The sequence below is a fragment of the Sceloporus occidentalis genome, unplaced genomic scaffold (genome assembly GCF_023333645.1).
Source record: "Sceloporus occidentalis isolate IW3139 unplaced genomic scaffold, rSceOcc1.0.p SCAF_4, whole genome shotgun sequence".
Classification (NCBI taxonomy): domain Eukaryota; kingdom Metazoa; phylum Chordata; class Lepidosauria; order Squamata; family Phrynosomatidae; genus Sceloporus; species Sceloporus occidentalis.
In genome coordinates, this window is record NW_028316984.1 from 69,913,986 (window position 1) to 69,926,137 (window position 12,152).

The following is a 12,152-nucleotide window of genomic DNA, read 5'->3' on the forward strand; positions in this document are numbered from 1 at the left end:
AGCACAATATACCTCATTTTATTTTAATCCTTACAACAAAGGAAAATCAAGCTAGAAAAGGCAAAACAATATTTACACATTCTAAAGAGATATTTTGGAGAGACATAGAGCCAGTCTACACGTAAGCGTATTATGTGAATTGCTGCAAATTTTTGTACCTTCGTATCAGTACTTAATTGCCTTCAATTTCCTGCACAAATTCACATCTATTCACTCTCCCTCAGATGAAAATGCACAGCCATGCAAATCCATGCAAAGTGGATGGAAATGCAAAGCAGATGGAAATGTGCATCACTGTGGATACTCTGTTAAAACCACAAAACTTTTTTCAGCAGAATTTATGAAATCCTTCTCCCTGCCCATGCAAAGAACCCAAATTCCTCCAAATCACACATGGCTGGATTGCAGTCTATTCCATTTGAATGAAGAGTATTTTAGTCATATAGGCGGGATACAGACGGGCAGGGGAAGACGTCTTGGAAGTGTATTCTGCTGAATATGGAGCCTCCAGACCGCCCGCCCCGGGGGCGTGGCTCAGGAGATGGGGCTTCCACATGGGGGGCAGTGAAGACGCCTCACCTGGGGCCGTTTCAGACCCGGAGTTTCCAAACCGCCGCCTCGGAGGACGCTGCAAAGAGAGAGGCAGCTTCCTCACGGGCGGCCAAAAACGGGGCTTTTTTTTCTTTTGCCGGCTGGCGGGTGCGCAGCTGCGCAGCTGCAGCGCTAAGCAGTGGCGGCAGAAAGCCTATGGGCACATTTAAAGTGCCCAAGCCCCTTTAAAACTTTCCCCCCCACTCTGCCCAAGAACAATGGTGGTCTCTTGCCAGCTGGTGATCAGCTGGTGTTGGCATCCTTGTCCGCTTGCACTTTGCCAGTGTCACCAGCATCATAGATGCCTCCTCTCCTTTGGTCCCCACGCTCTTGCTGAATCTGCAATGCACAGCTACAGCTGTCTCCGCTGCCACCGCTGTCCCCCTGCCATCCCCCATCACCTCCCTTGTATATATGTAAATATTTACAGTTTTAGCGTTTTTTATTGTTAGGTGAAAATGGCACAGGAATGTGTGTAGGGGTTCACTTTAAAGTCCAAACTTTCCCCAATTCTAGCAGCGCATGCGTACATGTTGCTCTAGGGTTAGGGTTAGGGTTAGGGTTACGAGTCTTAAAATGCGCTGCAGCTGTGCTGCAGCTTCCACACCTGCATGGCAGCTGACGCTGCAATTAAAGCCTGACTGCAAACTGCGCATGTTCCAGGACCCCGACTCATTATGCGACGCAGCAGACACGGAGCTTTTAAATGGGCAACTTAAATTAGCGGCGTAGCAATTCTGGCATACCGGTGCAGCAGCTTACAGACGGAGCTGTGCAGCTGCGCATCAAACGGAAAAGAAGCTGAGAAAAGCAGCACCTTTTTAATGCCGCTTCTTCCCGCTTGGGGTGTGCGGGGGGGCGTGTTCATGGCGGCATTCAGGTAAGGGCCGTCTGAAGGCTCTACCTTCATGACGTCATGAATACACCCCTTTTTGCCCGTCTGTATCCCGCCATAGACAAGTTCATAGTCAGAATTTGCTGCAATTGTAAATGGCCTTGGGAGTTTCCTCTATATGTAATGCATTATATTCCTTAACTATAACACATACTAATCAAGGTGTAGCTTTGCACCAAGAATGAAGAATATGTGGTCCTCTAGATACTGTTTATCTCCAACTCTCATCAGCCCCAATCAGCATAGCCAGTCATGAAGTATGATGGAAACTGCAGTTCGACAATATCTGGAGAGTAACGGATCCTCCACCCGTGTCCTGTATCTTGTGCTTGGTTTCCTCGTCCATATAGAAGAAATTCGCAGATACATGATGAATGCAAAAGGAAGTCACCATAGTAGAAGAAAGAAAGAGAAAAACTGTTTCGTATAAGCAATCATGCTACTTATGGAATTTAATTTTGCTGAAAGCTGACATGTATTTATGTGTAAATCCTCTGTATATTATAAAAATAAAATATAAAAAATACATGATGAATGCATATTGCAGGTACAGTAAGCCTCAAAATAACTTCTCACTGAGCCAGCATGAACTAGGAGAGTGTTCACATTAAGCTTCTTCAGTCCTGCTGCTTGAGACACACTGGAATTCATGAAAACTTTTTTGGGGGGTGACTTTGATTTTATCAGAAAAGATTATTTCAATCTTTATTAACTCTGTTGTATTCATTTCTTCACTCAGTTTTATTCCTTGGTGACTGACAATATATTTACACAGGAAGCAAGAGCCATCACTTCTTTAACCAGCTTCAAAACGGAGTTGAAAACCATCCTGTTCAGAGAAGCCTTCCCAGGCATTGCATAATTGTCGCTTACTATTTGATGTTCTTTTGTTGTCTGTTTATCAAACCATTTCCTGTATTGCTATGTACTGTATATGCATTATCCTACTTGAGAGTATGTATTTTCCCTGGAAGAAGATTAACCATCCATTATGAAGCCAAGCCCTCCCTCCAGTCCATCTGCCTTGGTCCAGGCCTTGGAGGTAGAGAGGAACTGCTGGACCTCTTACCCTTCCCTCCACCGCTCCCTTCTCCTTCTGTGTCATGTCTTTTTAGATTGTAAGCCCGAGGGCAGGGAACCGTCTAACTAAAAAGATTGCATGTACAACGCTGTGTAAATTTACAGCGCTTCATAAATAAAGGTTAATAATAACAATAATAATAATAATAATGAACACTCGCTTTATGTGGCTTCCTTTATGTATAATATCCAATGTGAGCTGATTTTTAGATATTTGCATGAAAAAAGAGTCGTTGCATTGTATATGAGTACCTCTGGTAGATATTTCTTTTCTCGTAATCTAGGGGAAAGAAATGCAGGGCCTTTTGCTTTCTTTTTAAGTAAATCCATGCTAGTTGATAAACAGCTGCCAACAGATGGAAGACACAGGAACACAGCTCCACAGAGCAATGTGAAGAATTAAGCTGATAAAGGCATCCAGCAGGTGGCACCGTTTTCTTATTGTTCAACCATCTTAACTCTTACACAGCAGGGAAATCAATCTTTTTCAGCACGGCTGTTTTCTAAGTACACAATGCATAGATCAAAATGAGTGGCAGTAATAGGCGGAATCTGGGGTAATTTCTGGCAGACAGAACCAAATACAAGCAGTCTGCTCATCTTCTTTAGAAGTGATAATTCATTTCCCACCCAGCGCTGTGCAGTGTTGCAGGTGGAGAGATGTCATTGCTGGCCTCCAATGGGGAATGTAAATGTGTCAAAGCATGGCTCACTGCAATGGAGAGTGTAGGGTCTTAGCTGGGCGATTTTATAAGTTCCTACAACTCTCTCCTCTCCCTCTTTGCCTGGATATTGTCGAAGCGATTGGATCAATTAGAGCGGATCCCCCCTTCACAGTTTGGCTGGATGACTGGATAGCTGGATTGCCATTGACAGGGTGACCAGACACCCTCCTTTTCCAGGACATTTCCTACATTTCAACCTTCTTTCCAGGAGGAATTTCAAAATGTCCTCCATTTAGAGCATGACTAAGAAGCATACATTTATGTTCATATTATTGTTTTCAGCTTTTATTTTTGTAATGTTCTACATTTTTCTTGGATGTCTAATATTTTGCAATGACTTGCCCTCCTGCAAAAGGATGGTCATTTTGCAGATGAGAACCATTTCAATGAGGAGGGAGTGAAAGAAAGCCAAAGAATGTACAAATGTTCAATAAAATGGGCCCAAAAGAGTTGATTTCATTCCACTGACAATGGATAGAAGCAGACATGGAGGTGGAAACAGGGAAATGAACAAATCCATGGATGCAGCCTTAGTAGATGACATTCCACATCTCTGTCTCAGAGAAAGAGTATTTCCTGAATAAGTATTGAACACATGAGTTTAATGCCTTCTTGGTGCCATTGATTGTCTCACATCCTACTGTATTGTTGTACATGCCTTACTTCCTTGGAAGTCATGCAGAATATGATGGCCTAGCCAGGGTACCTCAAAATTGTAGCATTCAACCATTCAGTTAAAACCACAGTGATTTCCAACCACTTCCGCCTGTTGCGAGATTGCTGAATTCATGTTGCTATAATAGATTGAAATCCAGCATAAACCAGCTTTTGGCACAACACCACAAACGTAATGATTTCTGTATGCTTGCAGTGACCATGTGACAAAATATTGCCAGTGAGAGGCAGCAAACATGGCTTTGAAGTCAACATTGTCAACATAAATAATCATGTAAATGGGCCCTTGATTTAATTCTGGATCTACCACTTTCTAGTTCTCATATAAACAGACCTGCACACAACAATTGCAGAGGCCAGAATCAGCCCTCAACCTATGTACAATCATTCCATCCAGATTGTAGCCTTGCTCACACAACCTGGTCTGTCTGGATGTCCTCTTACCACAAAAAAGTGAGAACAAAAAAAAGAAGCCAGATAGACAAACTTTTACCAAATGCATTTCATGCCAGTTCTGGGGGCAAACTCATATGCCACAAAGTAAAGACTAGGCAAAAAGAAATGTAGTTGCTTGTTAGTTTGTCAGCTCAGCAGAATGTCCTTTTACACAGGAAAAAGATAAAAAGTAATTTTATATAGGGTCAGAATTTAACACATGACGTGCTCTCTAATCCTTTACTGTTCAGGGATGGGCAACTTCTGCCAAGGTTAGGGCTGTTTTGTATATTCCTAACCCACTGGAGGCTGCACTGGTTATTTCTGTCAAAAGGTAGCAGTGGCTAGTAGATCTGTTGCTGTTGCAGTAGCTGCTGAACATCAGTGGCTACTGCAACCACTCACTATGATGCAAGGGTTGGTCAAAATGTCTTTCCGGATACTGCCACATGAAACAAAGGATCCACTCTTCTGGACGCGAAAGGAAGAACAGCTTTGGTTTTGGCAGCAGCAAATGGGTGCCATGAAAGATACCAGAACAAGTTCAGAGGACTACATGAAGCTCACGGCCTACTTGTTGTTTAGCTGGTTTTCTGCCCTATAGATATATAGATATATTTGTCTTGTGGCCAAAAGCTTGGTTGTAGCCTCTATGCCCACTTCCTTGCCTGATCATTTCAGAAGCAGCTGTGAAACCAGTTCCTCATAACAAGCTGAGAATGAGAAATATGTTAATTTAATTGGCTCAAAAAGACTATGGACATTCATTAAAACAGCTCCTTCTCCATACAGACAATACCTGGTTCACTCAGTGTGCATCCTTTAGACACTTTACTACAGAGTGCTACATTTTGAGAGGGAAACATGTTGACTCTTGGGTTATCTCAAGCTAACAAAATCAAAATGAAAGGCTGTGATACAGTGTAACTTTTTTTTTATTTGTTCAGCTCTTTGGCCCTAAAAATAGATTGAAAACCTTATTAAACAGTTAACAAGTTTCACTCTTGGGGTGTTAATTTACTCACCCATGAGGAGCCAGTGTTTCATCATCTGTAGCAAAGGAGTCAAAGACAGAAGAGCCAACACACAGGGGAAACAGAAACCCAAAGCATTCAACAAAGTGGGGAGGAGGAGGGTAATTCAAATTCATGGTCTTTTTCTCTCTCCTTTTTTTGGTCTCTCAAAATCCCAGAATGTTCATGACATCCTGTCCAGATGGTAGTTTCTAAACTGGGATAGTTTTGGTTAAAAACATTCTATCAACATCTCATTTGTAGACACAAGAAAACAAGCACACCCTTGCTAGTGTTGCATCAGCCATTTGTGATCTTTTAGTAAATCACTCACATTTTGCTGTTTAATTGGAGCAGAAGGCAAACAAAATGCTACACAGACTTGGTAGCTGGGAAGGAAGAGTTGATGTAGTCTATGGGGAATCTAGGCTTTCTGTTTCCAGATGTGCTCTGGTTACAAAAGCATAAACCCACAGAACTTGGGCTTTATCGTATGAGACCCATTCTCTTCGCAATCACACTTCTCAATGAAAACAGAATTGTGTCTATTTTGAGTAATAGTCATTACTACGCATCTTCAAAATTGTGCCACTGGAGCTGCTGCCACCACCATGGCACTCTCTTCCTGACTCCACTTTTACCCAGCTTCTATGCACTATATATCCTACCTGCATGCCTTTTAGGGTTTTTTAAATATTTTTATTTTTATTTTCACTTTTTCATGCAAAAAAAGAAGAAAAGAAATAAAAAACAATTAAAGGGAATCAGCCTGGTTGGGAATAGTGAGGGTGAGAGAAGACAAAGAAAGAGGAGGGCACACTTACATGTTGATTTTGTCATATGCACACTCACACACACTCACACACACACACATACACATACATAAATTCCAAAAGCAAAGCTTGATTTTGACATTTTATTATGCCATTAGGACTTGAGCATCCAAGGATTTTGTTATCCCGGGGCGGGGGGGTGTCTTCCTGAAACCAAACCCCAGCAGATTCCAAGGGCCCACTGTAATCTCCTTTGAAAGGGCCTTGTAGGCAGCTGGTGGCTTCCCCATTATGGGAATGCTTTGTTCCCAGTGCCACATGGCCAAGAGGAGGAGGGGTGGCTTGCATAAATATACCTCCAAAGAACACCAGCAACACTTTGAGAAAATGAAAGCCTATGACTAACAGTATTTAATTTATTTTGTTCTTGTGTATGATTCTTAACACCATTGCCTGATGGAGAAACCAGTGGCGCTTTGAAAGCTTGCATCGTGAATTTGTGCATTTTGGTTGGTTGATTAAAAGTATCACTGTTTTGTGAATTTGGAGTGTTACTGTACTTAGTTATATGGTCAACATGGAATATGTTTTCCAATAATCTACCACAGTAATGGGCTGTGATTTACCCACAGCTTTCAGTCTGGCTCTCATATTACTATACCAGCCATAAGGGATCAGGATAAACACGTAACTTGCAAAGGGCAAACATTATCATTAGGCTGAATCAGATGACTGCCTCAAGCCAAGTTGATCTGCATATCATGAGAAAGCAGTAATGTAAGGTCGAAGGCCTTCATGGCCGGCATCCATAGTTTTTTGTGGGTTTTTCGGGCTATGTGGCCCAGGAATACCCAGAGAAGTGAAGACAAGCAGCCACTCAAAGGGAAGGTATTTTTACCATACATCGAAGGAGTCACAGACAGACTAGGCAAAGTGGTAAGGAAGCACAACCTTCAAATGGTTTACAAACTGACGAAGAAAATCCAGCAAATGCTTCGCTCAGCCAAGGACCAGAGAGACCCTCTAACAGCCGCAGGAGTTCACTGCATACCATGCAGCTGCGGACAAGTCTACATAGGAACCACCAAAGGCAGTGTGCAAACAAGAATCAAGGAACACGAGAGACACTGTAGACTAGGCCAGCCAGAAAAATCAGCAGTAGCAGAACATGCCACAAACCATCCTGGGCATAAAATACTGTTTGAAAACACTGAAGTTCTGGACCATGCGAACCACTACCATGTCAGGATGCACAGAGAAGCCATTGAGATCCACAAACATCTGGATAATTTCAACCGGAAAGGAGAAACCCTTAAAGTGAACAAAATTTGGCCACAAGTCCTGAAGAAGAGCAAAATGAGGATTCAGCAAATGCAAATAGGAAACCATTCAGAGTCAGGGGCTTTCCCAGCAGATAATGATCACCAATTAGCAGACACTAATCCTCGTTTGCATTAGCCTCCCATCAACACAGAACAATACACATGCAAATCACTCCTGCATTCCCAGGCTCACACAGTATATATACACCCAATTTTTCCAGGCAAAGCATTCTCTGAAGATGCCAGCCACAGATGCTGGCAAAACGTCAGAAAGAAACTCTGCTAGAACATGGCCCGAAAAACCCACAAAAAACTATAGAAAGCAGTAAATCCACAACTACTGTTATTAATTATTATGTTTTGGGGTTTTGTTTTGTTTTTGCCAGGGATAGGGAAAGGTTTCAGTTTCCTACATCAGAAGCAAAAAAAAAAAAAAAAAATGACCACACATGGCTCCTACACACCTAGGCTTGAAATCATTAGTTTTTCCAAGTCAGGCAGCAAAATGTCTTGAACCAATGGATCTGAACTTCCTTTGTCTATTGGTTATTTCTAGTGCCTTACATTTTATCTCTCTCTCTCATATTCTCTCTCTTTCAGACTAATAATGCTAGCTTCTTGGAAGAAGGTTGAGATGCAAATGTAATAAATAAATCCATAAGTGGTGAGCAGGTGCAGTTTAAGTGGAGATAATGTTATTGCTAGACCAGAGAGAGCTAGATTTTAATCACTATAGACTCGGTGGAATTACCTGCTACAATTCAATGCCCAAATGTAAAATAGGAGAAACAATAACATATCTCATATGAAGGCGACAAGAGAGACTGATGACACTAAGGCATTTAAATTTCAAGTGCTCTACATAATATTTAAACTTGTCATATTTTGTCTGCAAATAGAATTGTGCTGTTAATGTGTTTGAATGCCACCTGTATAATCCCTGCAAAGCTTACCTTTTTATTTCCTGCAGCTGGCAGATTAGCTTTTAGTATGAAGCTGATATTTGTTTGCTATTTATAGAGCACTTACAAAGATGAAGAAAAGAAGGGTAGTTCCTTCTCAGTGTTTTAGAACAATCTAAAGTATAGCAGGTAGGAGGGACAGAAGAGGGAAAGCAATAAATCTCCCATTTGCCAAAACAGTCAGTTTGTGTATAATATATACATTTACATACACATTTTTAAAATACTGCCAAGTAAGGAAAACAGAATCTTCCCACAGAAAAACATGCAGTTGTCAATAATCTTTTTTTATTTCCTCAAAGAAAATTGTGATTTGTTCATGCACTGACTCCCTGGATATTTAGTGTGAAAATGGAGCACATGTAAGGGATTATGAGCATTGACACTGGTGATTTGGACAAACATGGATTTGCTCTGCACCCCAAAAGTGTATTCAAGAAGTGCATTATCTGATTCTTGCTGTTTCTGATATCAGGCTAAGTTGAGAATATATATATATATATATATATATATATATATATATATATGAGAAGCAAATCTTGGAGGTATGTCAGCAAAGTGTTATAATTGTCCCTTGCCTTGTACTCTCCCGCCCCTAGCAGAACTGTACATAAACCCAAAGATTACACAACCATCCCATATACTCCTTCCAAAAGACACAGGAAGTAGGTCAGCACTACACTCCTGAAACTTCTCAGAGTACTGGTGTGCATCTAACAATACTTGGCACAGAGGAAACACCTGTGGACACTCCAGTCAAGTTTCCTTATTCATTTCCTTCTTAAAACAGTAGCCATGGCCATCCTTGTTGGGAGGCTCTAGGCCAGTGGTTCCCAACCTGGGGGTCGGGATCCCTTTGGGGGTCGAATGACAGTTTCACAGGGGTCGCCAGGAACCCCCTCAAAGCACCACTTCTCAAACAAAGGGCCTCCAAGCTAAACCCATTAAATCAGCAGCCACCTCCAGGCCCCTCAGTTGCTTAGCAATTGCCCACAGCGTCCAGTTTCTTTCCTCTTTCAGGAACATAGAGTTCTGCAAAAAGGAAGAGAGACAGCACAGCCAAAGAGTTCCAGTTTCACTTTGAACCACTACCCCTCTGCCCCTCTATGATGGGGCTTTCTGTAAACGTTTCTTGCCCAAGGCTCAATGCAAACCTATCCTAGGGCTTTCTGGGCAGGTTTCTTTAGAGGGGGGCGGCCATTGCTATCCTCTGAGGCTGAGAGAGTGTGGCTTCATGCCCAAGGCTCAAGACAAACCTATCCTGGGGCTTTCTGGACAGGTTTCTTCAGAGGGGGCTGGCCATTGCCACCCTCTGAGGCTCTTTTTGTGATTAATCACTATGCTTTACTTATTTTCAACTTGTAACAATGAAAATACAATTCATAACAGTAGCAAAATTAAAGTTATGAAGTAGCAACAAAAATAATTTTATGGTTGGGGGTCACCACAACATGAGGAAATGTATTAAAGGGTCACAGCATTAGAAAGGTTGGGAACCGCTGCTCTAGGCAATGTTGGCTGCATCTACACTGCTTTAACTGTCATAGATCAATGCTATGGAATCCTGGGATTTGTAGCTTTGTGAGATATTTAGCCTTCCCTTTCAGAGAGTGCTGCTGCTACAACAAACTACAAATCATAGGATTCAATAAAATGGAGCCATGGTCTGCTACCCCAGGATGTGGAATGACATTTCAGAAGAGATACAATAGCTGAAATCACTGACAGCATTTAAAACAACTTTAAAGACACATCTCTTCTGGCATGCTATCCAGTCAATTTTAACCTATGGCTTTTTAGTTGGCATATTTAAAATAATGCATTATATGCATGTATTTTATTACATTTATAGTATTGTACTTTAACTGTTTGTTTTATGTGTTTTCTTTTTTAATTGTATTTTGTATTTTACCATGTTGTACCCCGCCTTGAGCTTTGGCCATGGCTACTGTTTTAAGAAGTGCGGGGGGGGGGGGGGAGTAAACTTTCCAAGTGCTGATAGATCCCAGGTCTCAATCTCAAAGTCTCTCAACATTTTTAAAAGAAAAGATAATAGCAACAGCTTTGAAAGAAAGGCTTCGCAGTCACACAATTTTCCATTGCATGAACATTTTACTTTTAGCTTTGTAGCAGTATATAATGCTGACTGTTCATTTCCTGAATTCAGTAAGAATCCTGATGCAGAATTTGGTCTATTGAGAATCTCTGCTAAATACCTCCAGGTATATCAGCTTTTCCCAACCTAGTAGTGCCCGCTACAGTTGTTGGGACAACAATTCTATCATCACCAAGCAGTTTAGGTTTATTCTAAGCTTGTTTAAGTCTGGATAATATACCTGCAGGTACAAGCACATTCAGTCAATAACATTTGAGCTTCAGTTTAGACAGACATATTTTTTAAATACATTAAAACCAAATATTGGTAATAAAGAATTAGATAGATAGATAGATAGATAGATAGATAGATAGATAGATTTAAAAAACTACATATTGTTTGGACAACTACTGTAACATATGACAGGATGAAACTTTCCACAAATAATGAGGATTGTCCAACTGATGGTGCAAATACATTTCTCTACCGCAGTTTTTGTGGAAATGGGAACAGGGGGGAATGGCTCCCAAACTACCTGACAAACACTTCCCCCTTTTGAAGAAGTTAGTAAATATCAATACAGATATTTTAGCCCACCTGCATGAAGATGAAACATTTTAGTCACCCAGAGTCCTTTAAAAAAAAGAATCCACAAAGAACTAGACTTATATTATAAGCATTATTTAATATTGTCACCCACAAAATTGTAAACAATTCCCAAAATTCCAGCCATTTGCTATATACAGATTTTTCTTTAATGAGCAAAAGAAAACAAACTAGACCCAGATGGGGCCCCAAAATAGTCCTAATAAAGCTTTTTATGTGTGTGACTGTGATACTTTTGTTGTTGTTGTTGTTGTTGTTGTTGTTTCAGTCAATGTACAGTCGGCCCTTCTTATACACGGATTTTTTATACACGGATTCAAGCATACACGGTTTGAATATGTTCCAAAAAAGTATAAATTTACCTTGATGTTCCATTTTTTATTAGGGACACCATTTTGGTATGTCATTATATTTAATGGGACTTGAGCATACACGGATTTTGTTATACACGGGGGATCTTGGAACCCAAACCCAGCGTATAACAAGGGTCCACTGTAATGGTACCCACATGAAATTTTACACCAAACCATGATGGAGTGAAGCAAGAGACATGTGGTTGTTAGTAGGTGGACCTATCTGTGGGAAATTCACATTTCTTCTGTTGCAGGACAGTTGAATTAAATGGAGTTGAGAATTGTCCCACACTGCAATAATTTTAATTTTTGTTCTGTTTTATCTGATTTTATTTTCTGCATTGTTTTGCATTTTCTGGCCTTGGATGTTTGGGTGCAACATACAAACAGTCCTTTTGATATTAACATTTGAATACCCTCCAATGTGTTTGAATTTTTGGTGTAGCCAGAAAATGGCCCACAGCTTCCCCAGTGCAAGCTTACTTTTAAAAATTCTTAGTGCACAAGGGTTAAGCTGCGTTCCCTGTTGCCAAGACCATGGTTTTGCAAGTGCTCCTGGAAGACGTCAAAAACTGGTAGAGCAAGATGTTTGGCATATAAATGTAAAACTGGAGGTTAATAAGAGCA